The sequence below is a fragment of the Chiloscyllium punctatum genome, chromosome 5, assembly GCF_047496795.1.
Source record: "Chiloscyllium punctatum isolate Juve2018m chromosome 5, sChiPun1.3, whole genome shotgun sequence".
NCBI classification, from domain to species: Eukaryota; Metazoa; Chordata; class Chondrichthyes; order Orectolobiformes; family Hemiscylliidae; genus Chiloscyllium; species Chiloscyllium punctatum.
In genome coordinates, this window is record NC_092743.1 from 115,351,409 (window position 1) to 115,370,004 (window position 18,596).

Sequence of the window (18,596 nt, forward strand, 5' to 3'; positions counted from 1 at the left end):
TTCACTCCTATGGATGTTGCCTTAGTCTTACCAGACCATAGGGCTGCTCTCTCATTAGGGAGAGCTGCCTAGTGGTGATTTAACCTAAGGGCCAATACACCTCAGATGAGGGGAGAGGTTGAAAAGAGTGTCCTTCATGGTCACCTCAGCTGGAGCAGAGATTGAACCCATGCTGTTGGTATCACACTGTTTTGCAAACTAACTGTGCAGTTAACTGATACAAAGTGACAGCAGTGTATATTACCTACAGAATGCACTGCAGCAACTCACTATGGCTCCTTCAACAGCACTTTCCAAATCTCTAGCCTTTATTATCGAGAAGGACAAAGGGCAGCAGATACAGGAACACCACCATCTGCAAGATCCCCTTCGAGCAATCCAATCTGCCGGTTTGGAACAGTGCTGCCATTTTTTCACTGTTGCTGGGTTAAAATGCTTTAACTCGCTCCCTATCAGCACAATGGGTGTACATGCACAAATAAGCTGCAATGTTTCAAGAAGGTGGGTCATCACTACCCTTCCAAGGGCAATTAGGGGTGAATAATAAATGCTGACTTCATATTCTGTGAAAGAATAAAACATTTTCCTGTCCGTGACAATTCATTGTACGTGAACTTTACCAATCGTAAGTTTTAGCCACACAAAGCTGATTTAGTGTTCTAAGCATGTTCCAAGATAACACTGATTAATGAGTTTAATTCAAAATCAAACTTGTTTCGAATGTGTCAAAAAATTTGTGATATGGTGAGATCTTTAGTGAGAGGTGGTCATGTTTTTAATGAAATATGAATGATTTGAAGTTTGTGAGATTTGTAGCTTGGGTACTCGTTGTTGTGGTTCTGTTCGCCAAGCTGGGAATTTGTGTTGCCAACGTTTCTAGGTGACATCCTCAGTGCTTGGGAGCCTCCTGTGAAGCGCTTCTGTGATGTTTCCTCTGGCATTTATGGTGGTTTGTCTCTGCCGCTTCCGGCTATCAGTTCCAGCTGTCCACTGCAGTGGCCGGTATATTGGGTCTAGGTCGATGTGTTTGTTGATAGAATCTGTGGATGAGTGCCATGCCTCTAGGAATTCCCTGGCTGTTCTCTGTTTGGCTTGTCCTATAATAGTAGTGTTGTCCCAGTCGAACTCATGTTGCTTGTCATCTGCATGTGGCTGGTCGTGTCATTTCGTGGCTAGTTGGTGTTCATGGATACGGATCATTAGCTGTCTTCCTGTTTGTCCTATGTAGTGTTTTGTGCAGTCCTTGCATGGGATTTTGTACACTACGTTGGTTTTGCTAATGCTGGGTATCGGGTCCTTTGTCCTGGTAAGTTGTTGTCTGAGAGTGGCTGTTGGTTTGTGTGCTGTTATGGGTCCTAGTGGTCGTAGTAATCTGGCTGTCAGTTCAGAAACGTTCTTGATATATGGTAACGTGGCTAGTCCTTTGGGTTGTGGCATGTCTTCATTCTGTTGTCATTCCCTTAGGCATCTGTTGATGAAATTGCGGGGGTATCTGTTTTTGGCGAATACATTGTAGAGGTGTTCTTCTTCCTCTTTTTGCAATTCTGGTGTGCTGCAGTGTGTTGTGGCCCTTTTGAACAGTGTCTTGATGCAACTTCTTTTGTGTATGTTGGGGTGGTTGCTTTCGTAATTCAGGACTTGGTCTGTGTTTGTGGCTTTCCTGTATACCTTTGGTGAATTCTCCATTCGGTGTTCGCTGTACCATCACGTCTAGGAATGGGAGTTGGTTGTCCTTTTCTTCCTCTCTAGTGAATCTGATTCCTGTGAGTGTGGCGTTGATGATCCAGTGTGTGTTCTCTATTTCTGTGTTTTTAATGATTACAAAGGTGTCATCTACATATCTGACCCAGAGTTTGGGTTGAATTTGCGGTAAAACTGTTTGTTCTAATCTTTGCATTGATTTGGATGTGAGCATAAGAGATACAGTTAGTAAGTTTGCAGATGACACCAAAATTGGAGGTGTAGTGGACAGCGAAGAGGATTACCTCAGATTACAACAGGATCTGGACCAGATGGGCCAAGGAGCTGAGAAGTGGCAGATGGAGTTTAATTCAGATAAATGAAAGGTGCTGCATTTTGGGAAAGCAAATCTTAGCAGGACTTATACACTAATGGTAAAGTCCGAGGGAGTGTTGCTGAACAAAGAAACCTTGGATTGCAGGTTCATGGCTCCTTGAAAGTGGAGTTGCAGGTAGATAGGATCGTGAAGAAGGCATTTGGTATGCTTTTGTTTATTGGTCAGAGTATTGAGTACAGGAGTTGGGAGGTCATGTTGCAGCTGTACAGGACATTGGTTAGGCCACTGTTGGAATATTGGCCACTATCGGAAAGATGTTGTGAAACTTGAAAGGGTTCAGGAAAGATTTACAAGGATGTTGCCAGGGTTGGAGGATTTGAGCTATAGGGAGAGGCTGAATAGGCTGGGGCTGTTTTCCCTGGAGCGTCAGAGGCTGAGGGGTGACCTTATAGAGGTTTACAAAATTATGAGGGACATGGATAGGGTAAATAGACAAAGTCTTTTCCCTGGAGTCGGGGAGTCCAGAACTAGACGACATAGGTTTAGGGTGAGAGGGGAAAGATATAAAAGAGACCTAAGGGGCAACGTTTTCATGCAGAGGGTGGTACGTGTATCGAATGAGCTGCCAGAGGATGTGGTAGAGGTTAGTACAATTGCAACATTTAAAAGGCATTTAGATGGGTATATGAATAGGAAGGGTTTGGAGGGATATGGGCCAGGTGCTGGCAGGTGGGACTAGATTGCGTTGGGATATCTGGTCGGCATGGACTGGTTGGACTGAAGGGTCTGTTTCCATGTTGTACATCTCTATGACTCTATGACTCTAAGGTCATTAAACTGACCATCGACCAAATTAGCAAAGCAACATAAGTTGAAAACATTTCTGCCCCCACCTGCCAGCTCTAGGAATGCATGACAGGGAATAGATTTTTTAAAAAAGGTCAACATGAACTGGATTTATAACTCGCTGTATTGGTATTTATCAATCCTTGTACTGCTCAACAACACAAACATTGTCATCAGTCCTGTACCGACGTTGTCATCAGTCTCACTCTCAACAATGCTTATTCAATCCTCAGACATACTCTCAAACATTGACAGTATTGTCAGTCTCACTCTCAAACATTGACACTGTAGTGAGTCTCACTCTCAAACATTGACACTGTTGTCAGTCTCACATTCAGCAACATTGATATGGTCATCACTTTCACTCAGCAGCACTGTCACTGTCGTCAGCTTAGCATTCAGTAACACTGACACACATTGGTTTCACTCTTGACCCTGACATTTTTGTCAGTCTCATTCTGAACAACATTGACACTGTCATTAGATTCTCTCCCAACACTGACATAGTCATCAATCTCTCTCTCCTCTGTAGAATAAGGATAGTCCTCATGGATATGTTAAGGGAGGGTCATGTCTGACTAACCTGATTGAATTGTTTACAGAGGTAACAAAGCGGTCTGAGAGCAATCAATGTATTTGATGTGCCACTAATTGTGGTGTAAAATTAGGATTAGTTTGGATACTGAGGATAAAATAAAAGCCAAGCAGCAAAAAGAAATGTAAATACTCAGAATTTTCTCTAAGGCAGCACTGAAAAACTGAATCTGGCTAATGTGAGAAGGTGACAAAGCCAAACTCCATTTTTTTGGGAGGAAGGGAGGGGACAAAGAATATCTTCAGGATTTTGTTTACTAAATCAAGTTTCATCTGGTGCCTTGCAATAGACATTTCTGTTGAAAGAAAATAAATCATTTTCTGTCAATCCAGCTACACTTAGCAAAGAAAACAAGAGATAACCTGAACATTTATTAAATTCTATAGCAAAATCCAGAATTTTATCCTCCATTATAATCTACCAAAGAAAAGCAACACAGGGAACCAGCAACCTATATTTAACGAAAACACTCATAGTTTCATAAAAACTGATGTTCCTGCTTTCATTAAAAATCGTGGATACTCAGTTGTCATTAAGACTGTTCCCTATTAATATGACTCCAAAATGCTTTTTATATAATTTCCAAATAAACTTAAGGTACTTTTACTGTCCTCATGTGTCTCTGCCCTGAGTTTCAGCGAATAACAAAATATCTTAAAACAACTTCAAGTTATGGCAATCCCAGGAACCAACAGAATAAAATATATACATAACACCCTCAGTCCACTGGATACTTTTATACTCCACACAAAATAATAAAACTGTCAATGATAAGGTGGAGAAACTTAGCATAAGTTTTGGTGCAAATTCTTAACATTATTGCAATGAATAATTGCTTTTAGAATTTTAAGTAATCTTTTTGCACCAGTAAAGTACAGAATTGTTTCCCTCTGGTTATGATTTAATTAAAACAGTATATTGCATTTCAACATTTTGAAATAATTGATACTTTCGATATTGGTATAATCTATGTAGGCAGGAAAAGTATTCATAGGAAACAAAGTGGGGTAGATTTACATGTAAATTACGGTTTGGAGCCACACAATGGAATTGTTTTAAGTCAGGTAGACTTATGCACCTTGATCCATTTGCCTACATGGATTATAATTAGATCTTTGACAAGTTTCAACATGGAAGACTAGTCAGAGATTAAAAGCTCTCATGATCAAGAAAAGGAAACAAGGGTAATGATTGCCAAGTATTTTATTGATTTGAATTATGTTTCTTTTGAACTGACATATAACTCTGTACTAGATCCCTTGTTGTTTGTGATGTATATCCATGTTTAAACTTAAAGGTGCAGTGCTTAGTCAAGAAACTTACAGATGATAGGAGAATAGATCTTGTGGTTGACAGTAAGAAGACTGTCGATTTCAGGAAGACATCAATGCTGGTCAGGTGCACAGAGCATTAGCATTTAATCCACAGAGATTTAATCCAGAGAAATGTGAGGTAAGGAGTCACATGAAAGGTTACCACTCACAGTATATTAGCGTGAATAGGCGATTAACGAACAAGAAATGGAGAGTGTAAGATTAGTAGATCATTTTCAGGTTTGTAAGCTACCAGGGTCCAAAGGGGATCATTGCTGAGCCTCAATTATTTATAATCTATATTAATGGATGAAGGGGTCAAATATGAAGTAACCAAACTTGCTGGCAATACAAAAATAGTAAGTTTTGGTGGAAACATAAAGTACATGAAAAGGTTAAGAGAGTGTATCATACAATCCCTCCAGTGTGGAAGCAAGCAAAACAGGCCACACCAACCCTTTGAAGAGCATCCCACTCAGATCCACCCCATCCCTGTAATCCTGCATTTCCCATGGCTAACCCACGCATCTTTGGACTGGGAGGAAACCAAAGCACCTGAAGTGCTGGAGGGGAACTAGCAGATAGAGGGAAAACGTGCAAACTCCACATAGACAGTTGCTTGAGAGTGGAATTGAGCCTGGGTCCCAGGGGCTGTGAGGCAGCAGTGCTAACCACTGAGCCACCATGCCACCCAAATAAGTTGTCAAAAATAATATCAGATGGAGTATATTGGAGGAAAATGTGAGATTATCCACATTGTTTGGCAAAATACAAAAGTAAAATATTCTTTTAAACAGTGGGAAACTGCAGAGTGCTACAGAACAGAGAAATCTGAGATTTTCATTGGTGAGACCACACCTCGAGTACTGTGAACAGTTTTGGTCTCCTTATTAAAAGAGGTACATGCTGGCATTAGAAGCACTTCAGAGAAGGTTAATGAGGTTGATTCTGGGATGGAAGAGTTGGGAGGAAAGGTTGTGCCTGTATGAATTGGAGATTAGAGGGACCAGAGGTAGTGTTACCGATACATATGAAATTCTGAGAGGATTTGACAGGGTGGATGCTAAGATGATGTTTCCTTTGATGAAATTCAGAACTAGGAGGTAACGTTCAAAACAATGAGCTTGTCATTTCAGACTAATGAAGCATAACTTCTCTCTGAAGGACATTAGTATGTGAGATATTGGGTGAAGGAGTATGGGGAAGGAGTGCATTATTTTCTTTCACCATGGACAGAATGAGCCAAGTGGCATCCTGTGTTACTTCCATGTTTCTGTGTCTCCTCAATCGTGACATAGTCAACAAACTCATTCACCATTTCACTGACATTGCCACTGGGCTCAGTCTCACCACTTACACTGTTCTCATTTTCACTTGCACCACTGGCATTGTCATTGTGCTCCAACTCCATACAGACTTCAGCACATTCTCCACATTGCCACTGTCATCAGTTCCGCTCACTGCAACACTGACACAGTTACCACTCGCACTGTCAACACTGACACAGATATCATTCTCCATCTCCACATTGACACTGTTACCAATCATATTCTCAACACTGGCACTGTCATTGGTCTCACTGTTAACACTGCAAGTTAAGACACGGGCACCAGAGTTTTGAATGACCTCAACTTTAGTGTTAGGGCTGTTGCTGTAGGAATTACTTTTGCTTTAGTCCCATTGCTCCCAGTTACCAGTTAAAATCATCAATTAAATACTTAATCTATTTCAAGTTTGAAATAAAAATGATCAATCAGGTTTCTTAACAAAGGCAACAACTGATTTATTATTACAATAAAACTCCCATTGAGAGTGCAACAATTGGTTAACATTTGTTTTACTTCTCAGTTTTACTTCTCTCTTTTCCTGAACAGTATGTGTATTTGTTGTGTGCAGAGGGAATATTTAGAGGGATAAGAATTTATATTTTTTGTCACAGATTTTTAACTTTGTACACCCCAGTCCAACACCGGCATCTCCAAATCTTAATCATGTATGGTTGTCACTGGAGTCTTTCGGACACAACTTGCTCAGGAAATACAATTTTGAGAAGTTTATCCAATCACTCTTTAAGAAGAATAAATATATTTAATCCTGAACTCAACAGGAGGATTCTCTTTTCAAAAATAGGAGTGACCAATTGGGCAGGACTTCCTCACAGGCTTCTTTTCCCTCAACTGCAGCTTGGAGAAAAGCCAAAAGCTTTCCATTCAGCACTGTCCAAAACAGTCCCAGTAGGACTCTATAACAAAGCAAACAGTTATCCCCAGTCATGTAATTTCTAGAAGTCTTGTTAAACAAAACCTCAATGTCATAATGATTTTCATTAAAAATTAATAACTATAAAACATCTTTATAACACATGGCTCAGTAGTTAGCACTACTGCCTCACAGCTTCAGGAACCCAGGTTCGATTGCAGCCTCGGGTGACTGTGTGGAGTTTGCACATTTTCCCTGTGTTTGGATGACTTTCCTCTGGGTGCTCTGGTTTCCTCCCACAATCCAAAGATGTGCAGGTTAGGTGACATAGCTATGCTAAATTGTCCACAGTACTCAGGGATGTGTAGGTTGGGTGCATTAGTCAGGGATTAAATATAGGGGAATGGGTCTGGGTGGGTTACTCTTCGGAGGGTCAGTATGGACCTGTTGGGCCAAAGGGCTTGTTTCCACCCTGTAGGGATTCTATGATTCTGAAAATTTGGGAGACCAGCATTCAAATAGTAAGTCTATTGGTTAAAAAGGCATGAAGGTTTCAACAGCAGATGATGTGAGTCATGGTGACATTTGGACAATGTTATAGAGGTGGAAATAGGCAGTCTTAGTGGTAACATGATTATGTGGTTAAAGGCTCCCCACAGAATCAAAATGAACCACTGCTATGAATAGTCTGATTTTGTTTTGTCAGTTGCCAGGAAGAGGAATGATGATGATAGCTAAGCAACAACAATTACAGCAGGGATCAAGAACAATGTCTTAGTCTTTTGTAACACAGACATTGTCATCGGTCCTGTTCTCAGTAAAACTGACATTGTCATCAGTCCTATTCTCAGTAACTCTGACACTGACAGTAACACTGAAACTGCCATCATTCCTGCGAATACTGGAGATTAGATTGAGTGAAATGCAGGTAAATCACTGCTTCACCTGGAAAGTGTATCCAGCACCTTAGATAGTGAGGAGGGAGGACACAAACAGGTAGGTATTACATTGGAAGGTACTGTGGGGATGTGGAAATGTTTATGGAGTGGAGGAGGAGTGGACCAAAGTGTCCCAGAGGGAATAGTCCTTGTGGAAGGCCGACAAGGGAAGGGAGGGGAATATGCTTCTGGATGTGGCATCCTATGATAGTGGCAGAAATGGCGGCTAATGATCCTCTGGATGTGGATTTTGGTAGAACGGTTGAGGAAGAAGGTAGACATTTCAGAGGCTCCTTGTAGAAGTTGGCATCATTAGACCAGATGCAACAGAGATGGAGGAACTGGGGGAACGGAATATATAGTCAAGGATGTATAGTCAAGGTAACTGGGAGTTGATAGGTTTGTAGTGGATATTGGTGGCCAGCCTATCAATGCAGAGAAGGGAGGAATCAGAGATGGACCAGGTGAAGGTTAGACCGAGATGGAAATTGGAAGCAAAATTGATAATCTTTTTCAATTCTGAGCAAGAGAGGGAAGCAGTACTGATGATGTCATCGATATACCCAAAAAAGTTTTGTGGGGAGGAATCTGAGTAGGACTGGAAGAAGGAATGTTCCATGTACCCCACAAAGAGGGGTACATGGAGGCTTTGATATGAGAAAGTTAGTGGAATTAAAGGAGGAGGAGTTCAAAGTGAAGATGAGCTTGGCCAGGCAGAGGAGGGTGGTGGTAGATGGGGACTGTTTTCAGGAAGAAGTGGAGAGCCCTAAGACCATCCTGAATGGGGAGGGGGTGGGGGGGGGGCTGGGGCTGGGGTGGTGGTGGACATGCAAAGAGATTACACGTTCATGGTAAAGAGGAGGCCATTGGACCCTAGGAATTGGAAATTCTGAACCTGATGTAAACCATCAGAAGAATCATGGATATAAATGAGATAGGACTAGACAAGAGGAGAAAAAAATTGAGTCAAGGTAGGAAGAGGTGAGTTCTGTGGGGCAGGAGCCACAGGTTGTAATAACTCTGTTGCCTGTGTCCTAACTCACACCAAGTTCCATTCCCTTATTCCCCTGTACCTATTGACTTACATTGGGTCCAAGTCAAGGAACAGCCTGATTTTAACATTCTCATCCTTGTTGTTAAATCCCTTCTTTACCACCTTTACAATCTCTTCTCACCCACAAACCTGAGAGATATTTGCCCTCATTTAATTATGCCCTCTTGAACATTCCTGATTTTAATTTCTCCATCACAGATGGTAGTACTTCAGTTCCCAAGGCCCAAAGCTCTAGAATTCCCTCCCAAGCTCTCTTTTCACATTTGGGACACTTAAAAAATACTTTATTGACAAACTTTGGCCATCTGACCCATTATCTCCTTATGTGGCTTGGTCTCATATTTTCTTCTCCTGTATTGCTCCCATAAAGGCACCCTATAAATGCAGATTGTTGTTATTGCTCAACCCTCACACTCATCAATCTGAATGCCAGCACAAACACTGGCCTCAGAATACAGGGTAAAGGGAAACGTAGCATGCAATGGAGGAGCAGTACAAGGGAGTGCTTTGTGAAAAGAGAGAAGCAAACTTAGGGAGAGCATTCAGGGAAAATGAGAAACAAGTTGAAAGAGGGAAACAGGATAACGAAAGTAAGATTTGGGCAAAGGTGGGAAGCAGAACATGAGAGTCTAGGAAGCAGAGCACAAGTAACATGGTAGGAAAAAGAACACAAGCAAATGCAAGAGAGAAAGGTAACAGTGGAGAACAAAATTGAGAATACCAAGTAATAAAGAGAAGTTGAGTAAATGAGTGAAGCAAGGAACAGTCAAAATATTACAGATGCTGGAAATCTGCAACAAAAACAGAGAATGCAGGAGAACGTCATTAGGTCTGACAGTCTCTTTAGAGAGAAGGAATGAATGGTTTGAAGTTAATATGAATTTTCTTCAGAATGAACGTTGGTTCCACACGACAATCATTTCCAATCAGAGGAACCCTATCTATCTCATCTTGATATTCAACAGCATTACCCATCACTATTTTAAAAAAAATCTTTACTGGGATGTGGGCATCCTGATTGCCCATGATCTGGTAAGAGCTAACCACATTGCTGTGGGTCTGGAGTCTCATACAGGCTAGATCAAGATAAAGATTGTAGATATCCTTTCCTAAAGGAAATTTTCTTGAACCAAATAGGATTTTAGAAGAATTAACAGTGGGCATCTTGGTCATTATTACTGAGACTAGTTTTTAGATTCAGATTTATTAATTGAATATATATTTGCCAAATTGCCACGTTGCAACTTTAACCCATGTCTTCAGAGAATTAGCCTTTAGCCTCAAGATGAGTAGTCTTGTGGCATTAGGAATATATCATCTCCACTTCCTGGGATTTTCCATTGATCAGCCATATAAATACTGTGGCTTTAATCGCCAGTCAGATGTTGAACATTCTGCAACAAGTAACTCATCTCCTAACTCTCAAACTGCAGGGAAAAATCAGGACATATAGTCGAATACTTATTACTCACCAGGATGGGTTCAACTCCAAACATATTCAAGCCTCCAGGACAAAGCAACTCTTCAGACTGGCACTCTGTCCACACCAGCAAATTACACTTCTACCATCACTAATACACAATGTCAGCATCACATGTAGTCATCTGCAAAATGTAGTGCAGTAACTCACCAAGTCTCCTTCAACAGCACTTTCGATCTCTGCAAGCTGTACCATCAAGAAGGACAAGAAAGTAGAAGCATCATAACATCCCCATCCCCCTTCAAGCCAATTACCATTCTGGCTTGGAAATAAATCAACATTTCTTCACTTTTGCTTTGTCAAAATCCTGAAACTCACTTACTAACAGCACTGTGGGTTTCTCTACATCCTAAAGACTGTAAGGGATTACTGTAGGGATTCTATGAAGACAATTAGGGATAGGCAATAAATGCTAGTCTAGCCAGAAATTGTCATATTACATGAATGGATAAAAGTCTAGAGTTGGAGAGAGATGCTGAGTAAAAGACATACTGAGAGGGAGTTTAGCATAGCATTACCCAAATTGTACCAGGATGTCAGGTGTTAAATTATGATGAGAGATTACACAAACTAGAATGGTATTCCATGGAAAATTTAGAAGATGGAGGTGTGATTTAATTAAAAACTTTCAAGATATTAAAAACAAACTGGTTAGAAAAATTAACACTATTTCTGCTGATTTGGGAGGATAATAATATGGGTCATAGTCTAAGAGTGGAGCAGAACCTTTTGAGAGGAAATTAAGAAGCATTTTTACACACTAAGGGTCTATGTCCCCTGAAATATTGCTAAGGAGAGCAGAGTTTTGGATACGGCTGCAAACAGAAGTTGGCACTAGATCAACTGTTCATTTCAAATCTTAAGATTTCAATTTTTGTTTAATAAATTTTAAAAATAGGCCTCGCTATGTGTGTGGTTTGAAGTTACCTCCTCCTATTCCTATCTATAAGTGACAGTGGATATCTCGCATTTAAATTTGTAGATTTCATAGTATTTTGGCATTTAATTTTGAGAATTTGGGGTAGCTGTTGACATTGTGTGATGTTTTGTGTAAAATGAGCATTTGCAAACTGGCAGCCATTTTAAATTACTATTGATTTTTAGTTGCATTTAAGACAATAGAAATAAAAATTGGAAGAACAGAATAGCACCTCAACTTACTTTACACAATCTTGTAAAATCAAGCACGACCAATATAATTTTAAATCCTTTGGGGTTATTGATTTGGGAGGCTGGTTCAGTGGACAGGTGCAAAATTGTAAGCGAGAATTATTTGTGGGGTGTGGTGGACCCACCCTGATTGAAAAGTTAGGGACCAGACTGCTTCTATGGGCCCAGGATGACATGGTTTGAATTTACAGTCATCTGGTTATTAAGTGGATCAAATCATGGTTTCTGATGGTCTCAGGGAGGATCTTCTGTCTCTGAGATCTCTGGCTAATTAGTGATGAAAATACCAGCAGTGGCTTGATGAGGCTTGTCGGTGATCATTATTGATTACTTAAAGGCCTCAAAGTCCCACAGTCTAACCCCATCCTGATGGCTGGTAAAATCCCAGGAACGGTAGGTAGACAACAGGGACAAAATATTGCCTCATCACCTGATTTTACACACACCTCTCCTCCCATCGGCCTCTACCCACAGCATATAAAGGTATAGCCATAGAGTCTTTATTTTTGACACAGAAGGAGGCCATTTGGTCATGAAGTTCATGTCACCTCTATAGTATAATTTAGTCAATCTTATTCCTCTGCTCTATCCGTGTAGTCAACCACAAAATGGCAATTTACCAAAACCTGCAAAATAATGTACTATTAAAAGTACTAGGTGAAACATCTCAGTTTTCATCCATATTTGTCATAACTCAAAGCACTCCTCATTTAACAGATCGTGTCAATGAGACCTAAAACAGATATGAAGTGCCCCCTTGTGGACATGCTCTTTAGAGCAATTAGAGTCATTGAGATGTAAAGCACGGAAACAGACCCTTCGGTCCAACTTGTCCATGCTGATCAGATATCCCAACCCAATCTCGTCCCACCTGCCTGCACCTGGCCCATGAAGCCTCCAAACCCTTCCTATTCATATACCCATCCAGATGCCTTTTAAATGTTGCAAACATACTAGCCTCCACCACTTCCTCTGGCAGCTCATTCCATACACGTACCACCCTCTGCATGAAAAAGTTGCCCCTTAGGTCTCTCTCATATCTTTCCCCTTTCACCCTAAACCTATGCCCTCTAGTCCTGGACTCCCCCAACCAAGAGAAGAGACTTTGTCTATTTATCCTATCCATGCTCCTCATGATTTTATAAACCTCTATATGGTCACCCCCTCAGCCTCCAATGCTCCAGGGAAAACAGCCCCAGCCTATTCAATTACTCCCTATAGGTCAAATCCTCCAACCTTGGCAACATCCTTGTAAATCTTTTCTGAACCCTTTCAAGTTTCTCAACATCCTTCTGACAAGAAGGACACCAGAATTGCACGCAATATTCCAAACGTGGCCTAACCAATGTCCTGTACAGCTGCAACATGACCTCCCAAATTCTGTACTAAATATTCTGATCAATAAAGGAAAGCATACCAAACGCCGCCTTCGCTATCCTATCAACCTGCAAGTCCACTTTCAAGGAGCTATGAGCCTGCACTCCAAGGTCTCTTTGCTCAGCAATACTCCCTAGGATCTTACCATTAAGTGTGTAAGTCCTGCTAAGATTTGCTTTCTCAAAATGCTGCACCTCGCATTTATCTAAATTAAACTCCATCTGCCACTTCTCAGTCCATTAGCCCATCTGATCAAGATCCTGTTGTAATCTAAGGTAACTTTTCTCGTTGTCCACTACACCTCCAATTTTGGTGTCACCTGCAAGCTTAATAACCTCTTATGTTCACACCCAAATCATTTATATAAATGACAAAAAATAGTGGATGCAGCACCGATCCTTGTGGCACTCCACTGGTCACAGGCTTCCAGTCTGAAAAACAACCCTCCACCGCCACCCTCTGTCTTCTACCTTTGAGCCAGTTCTGTATCCAAATGGCTAGTTCTCCTTGTATTCCGTGAGATCTAACCTTGCTAATCCGTCTCCCATGGGGAAGCTTGTCAAATGCCTTACTGAAGTCCATATAGATCACTTATCTACTTCAGCTCCTTGGTTGATGCTTTTATTCACTGAGTGTTGAATGCTGTTCACTAGAGAGAATGCCACATCTTTATTTTGTCAAACATTTTCATTGTCCCTTGTCACTTTAAAATTCAGTCATTCTGAAATATCTGCAAATAAGCAATCTACACCGGTAGGTTCTGACATGTATAACTTCTTCCAGTGATTTGTTTTGGTCCTTCTATGATTCGTTCTGTTTTTTTTTCGAAGGATTTTCTACTACCAATCATATTTTTGCCTTGAGAGTGACAACAGCAAATTGCTGGTAGCATTTTGTTTTATCTTTATTTTTCAATGAGGACCCTGCTGACAGAGCCAATGTTTATTACCTACCTTTGGAGACATGACTAAGTTAGAACATAGAACATAGAAGAATACAGCGCAGTACAGGCCCTTTGGCCCTCGATGTTGCACCGATCCAAGCCCACCTAACCTACACTAGCCCACTATCCTCCATATACCTATCCAATGCCTGTTTAAATGCCCTTAAAGAGGGAGAGTTCACCACTGCTACTGGCAGGGCATTCCATGAACTCACGACTCGCTGAGTAAAGAATCTACCCCTAACATCTGTCCTATACCTACCACCCCTTAATTTAAAGCTATGCCCCCTCGTAATAGCTGACTCCATACGTGGAAAAAGGTTCTCATGGTCAACCCTATCTAAACCCCTAATCATCTTGTACACCTCTATCAAGTTACCCCTAAACCTTCTTTTCTCCAATGAAAACAGCCCCAAGTGCCTCAGCCTTTCCTCATACAATCTTCCTACCATACCAGGCAACATCCTGGTAAACCTCTTCTGCACCCGTTCCAGTGCCTCCACATCCTTCCTATAGTTTGGTGACCAAAACTGCACACAATACTACAGATGCGGCCGCACCAGAGTCTTATACAACTGCAACATGACCTCAGGACTCCGGAACTCAATTCCTCTACCAATAAACGCCAGTACGCCATATGCCTTCTTCACCGCACTATTTACCTTGGTGGCAACTTTCAGAGATCTGTGTACATGGACACCAAGATCCCTCTGCTCATCCACACTACCAAGTATCTGACCATTAGCCCAGTACCCCATCTTTTTGTTACTCATACCAAAGTGAATCACCTCACACTTATCCACATTGAACTCCATTTGCCACCTTTCTGCCCAGCTCTGCAGCTTATCTATATCCCGCTGTAACCTGCCACATCCTTCCTCACTGTCAACAACTCCACCGACTTTCGTATCATCCACAAACTTGCTCACCCAACCTTCTAGCCCCTCCTCCAGGTCATTTATAAAAATGACAAACAGAACAGTTCATTGACAAGTTACTTCAGACTTAAGTGTGAACCATTTTGATCTGGGATTGGAATCGCATATAACCCCAAAGTTGTTTTTTTTCCCCTAAAACACTTTAGAGAACCAGTTGGGTTTTACAAAAAATCCAACAGGTTCATTTCATTTTACTTTTTTACAAGTTACATTTTGACAGACAGGCTTTCTTTGGTGTCTGACTCTTCCTCAGTTACTTTGTTCTTCTGTACCTCTGTATAATGTTTCATTCATCTTTCCAGCTGTTGATGATGACCTCCTTCAATTTTATTTTCAGTGGAGTTGTTTTCTTTGCCGATTAACCTTTTTGATCCTTTCAAACATTCTTCTAATATTTCCTGTGTCAAAGATAATCTGGACTTTCTAGAAAATCAAAGCAAGACAAAACACATTGGTGTTCCGCCCAGAAATCTATTTGACTTTAATTCAAGCAGTTGTGTAGTGCATCTAGAACCTTCTCAGTTGGTTATTCATCATGAGAAAGTGAGGACTGCAGATGCTGGAGATCAGATTTCTGATGGCATTCCTGATGAAGGGCTTTTGTCTGAAACATTGACTCTCCTGCTCCTCGGATGCTGCCTGACCCGCTGTCCTTTTCCAGCACCACACTTTTCATCATTACTCCTCATGAGAGTCAATGAAAGGACAGGTTCCATCACAGTGATTCTAACATAAAAGCAGTCAGCAATTTTCCACCCTTGCTTCTGAAATGCTGAGAGTTTGGTATTGTAAATCACGCCTTAAAGTATGAGAGAAAGAGCAGATCCAAAAATGGGAATAAGAAACCAAGGCTCATATGGAATATAAACACTGACATAGATAATTTGGGTTGAATTAGCTGTTCCTGCTCTGTAGACGCCATGTAATTATAGTGAAGGATAGGAATGTAGGTTTCTCAAATTAAACAGCTGTTATTTATGTTTCAGCAAGATAATTTATCCATGCTCGTTTTTTCTACGTAATGGGCAAAATTGACTTAACAAAATAGTTTAGATGGGTTTCTACAACATTTTAATTCCTTTTAGCAACTCAGCAGTTGTCATTTCAGTTATATTAAGAATCCACAAAATAGACTAGAATCAGTCTATTTCATTTGTTGAGTCCATTATATTTTCTAATCTCTAGAATTAATACTAAGCAAGATGAAATTCTCTTACATAATTTTATTTTCTGATACCAATCCAGATATTGCTAAGTTTGTCCTGAAGGTATTTGAATCACGGTGTCTGACAGTAATCCACAACCATTTCTGAACTGCTGTTTTATAGAGGCACATAGAACAAAAACAATGAAGTTATGCTGAACTCTTTTAATCAATGGGTAAGCCTCAGTTGTTAGTATTGTGTTCAGTTCTCTGCATTGCACCCTGGGAATGATGTGAGGGCTGTGAAGAAGGTACGGACAAGATTTACTAGAATAGTATCCGCAATGGAAATTCCAGTTATGTGGCATGATTTGAGTAGCTGGGCTAGTTCTCCTGAAAGGAGAGAAATGTAATGAGGAGATTTGATGGAGATAATTAAAATCATGAGTTTAGATACAGTAACTAAGGACAACAATTTTTCCGATGGTGGACATATTATCAACAAAAAACAGATATTTAAGATAGTTGGCAAAAGAACCAGCGATGACATGAGGAACTCTTCCACATAAAAGCAAGATGTGATCTGGAAAGCATTGCCCGAAAGGAATGTAGAAGCAGATTCAAAACTAATGTTTAAAAAGAATTGTACAGTTACATGAAGGGAAGATATTTACAAGGCTATGGGGAAAGGGCAGGGAACTGGAAATAATTAGATAGCTCAAGCAAAGAGTTGGTGTGGAATTAATGGGCTGAAGGGCCTTCTTTGCTCCGTCATCCTGCAATTCAATAAATAGTCTACTTTGCTAGTTACCCATTCAGCAAGCAATCATGTAATAACAGACTCATTTGCAAATCGTGACCCAACATGTCTTCAGAATAAATTATTTTAGCAAAAATAGATAACAATCTGTCCCATGTCAGGGAACAGAAAGCACACTTTACTCGATATTGTATCCTTAACCCAAGAAGCAGTCAGAAAAGTATACTCAAGATCATTTGAAAACGATATCCCCAATATATTTTGATGAATGTTTTTGTTTTATTAGGACAGGACAGTAACAACAATTGCTTCGACCTATGTAACTTGTTTAATGAAACTTTTAGGAGAAAGTGAGGATTGCAGATGCTGGAGATCAGAGCTGAAAATGTGTTGCTGGAAAAGCGCAGCAGGTCAGGCAGCATCCAAGGAGCAGGAGAATCGACGTTTCGGTCATGAGCCCTCCTTCAAGAATGAGGAGAGTGTGCCAAGCAGGTTAAGGTAAAAGGTAGGGAAGAGAGACTTGGGGGAGGGGCATTGGAAATACGATAGATGGAAGGAGGTTAAGGTGAGGGTGGTAGGCCTGAGTGGGGGTGGGGATGGAGAGGTCAGGAAGAAGATTGCAGGTTAGGAAGGTTGGGAGGGTTGGGACTGAGACAAGGTGGGGGGAGGGGAAATGAGGAAACTGGAGAAATCTGAGTTCAACCCTTGTGGTTGGAGGGTTCTTAGGCGGAAGATGAGGCGCTCTTCCTCCAGCCATCGTGTTGCTGTGGTCTGGTGATGGAGGAGTCCAAGGACCTGCATGTCCTTTGTGGAGTGGGAGGGGAAAGTTGAAGTGTTGAGCCACGGGGTGGTTGGGTTGGTTGGTCCAGGTGTCCCAGAGGTGTTCTCTGAAACGTTCTGTAAGTAGGCGGCCTATCTCCCCAATATGAGGAGGCCACATCGGGTGCAGCGGATGCAGTAAATGATGTGTGTGGAGGTGCATGTGAATTTGTGGCGGATATGGAAGGATCCCTTGGGGCCTTGGAGGGAAGTAAGGGGGGAGGTGTGGGCGCAAGTTTTGCATTTATTGTGGTTGCAGGGGAAGGTGCCGGGAGTGGAGATTGGTTTGGTGGGGAGTGTGGACCCGACAAGGAGGGAGTGGTCTTTTCGGAACACTGATAGGGGAGGGGAGGGAAATATATCCCTGGTGGTGGGGTCCGTTTGGAGATGGCATAAATGATGACGGATGATATGATGTATATGGAGGTTGGTGGGGTGGTGGGTGAGGACCAGTGGGGTTCTATCCTGATGGTGACTGGAGGGGCGGGGCTCAAGGGCGGAGGAGCGGGAAGTGGAGGAGATGGGGTGGAGAGCATCGTCGATCACGTCTGGGGAAATTGCGGTCTTTGAAGAAGGAGGCCATCTGGGTTGTTCAGTATTGGAACTGGTCCTCCTGGGAGCGGATGCGGCAGAGACGAAGGAATTGGGAATATGGGATGGCGTTTTTACAGGGGGCAGAGTGGGAGGAGGTGTAATCTAGGTAGCTGTGGGAGTCGGTCGGTTTATAGTAAATGTCTGTGTTGATTCGGTTGCCCGAGATAGAAATGGAGAGATCTAGGAAGGGGTGGGAAGAATCTGAGACGGTCCAAGTAAATTTGAGGACGGGGTGGAAGGTGTTGGTAAAGTGGATAAACTGTTTCCCTCCCCTCCCCTATCAGCGTTCCGAAAAGAACACTCGCTCCGCGACTCCCTTGTCAGGTCCACACCCCCCACCAACCCAGACTCCACTCCCGGCACCTTCCCCTGCAACCGCAAGCAATGCAAAACTTGCGCCCACACCTCC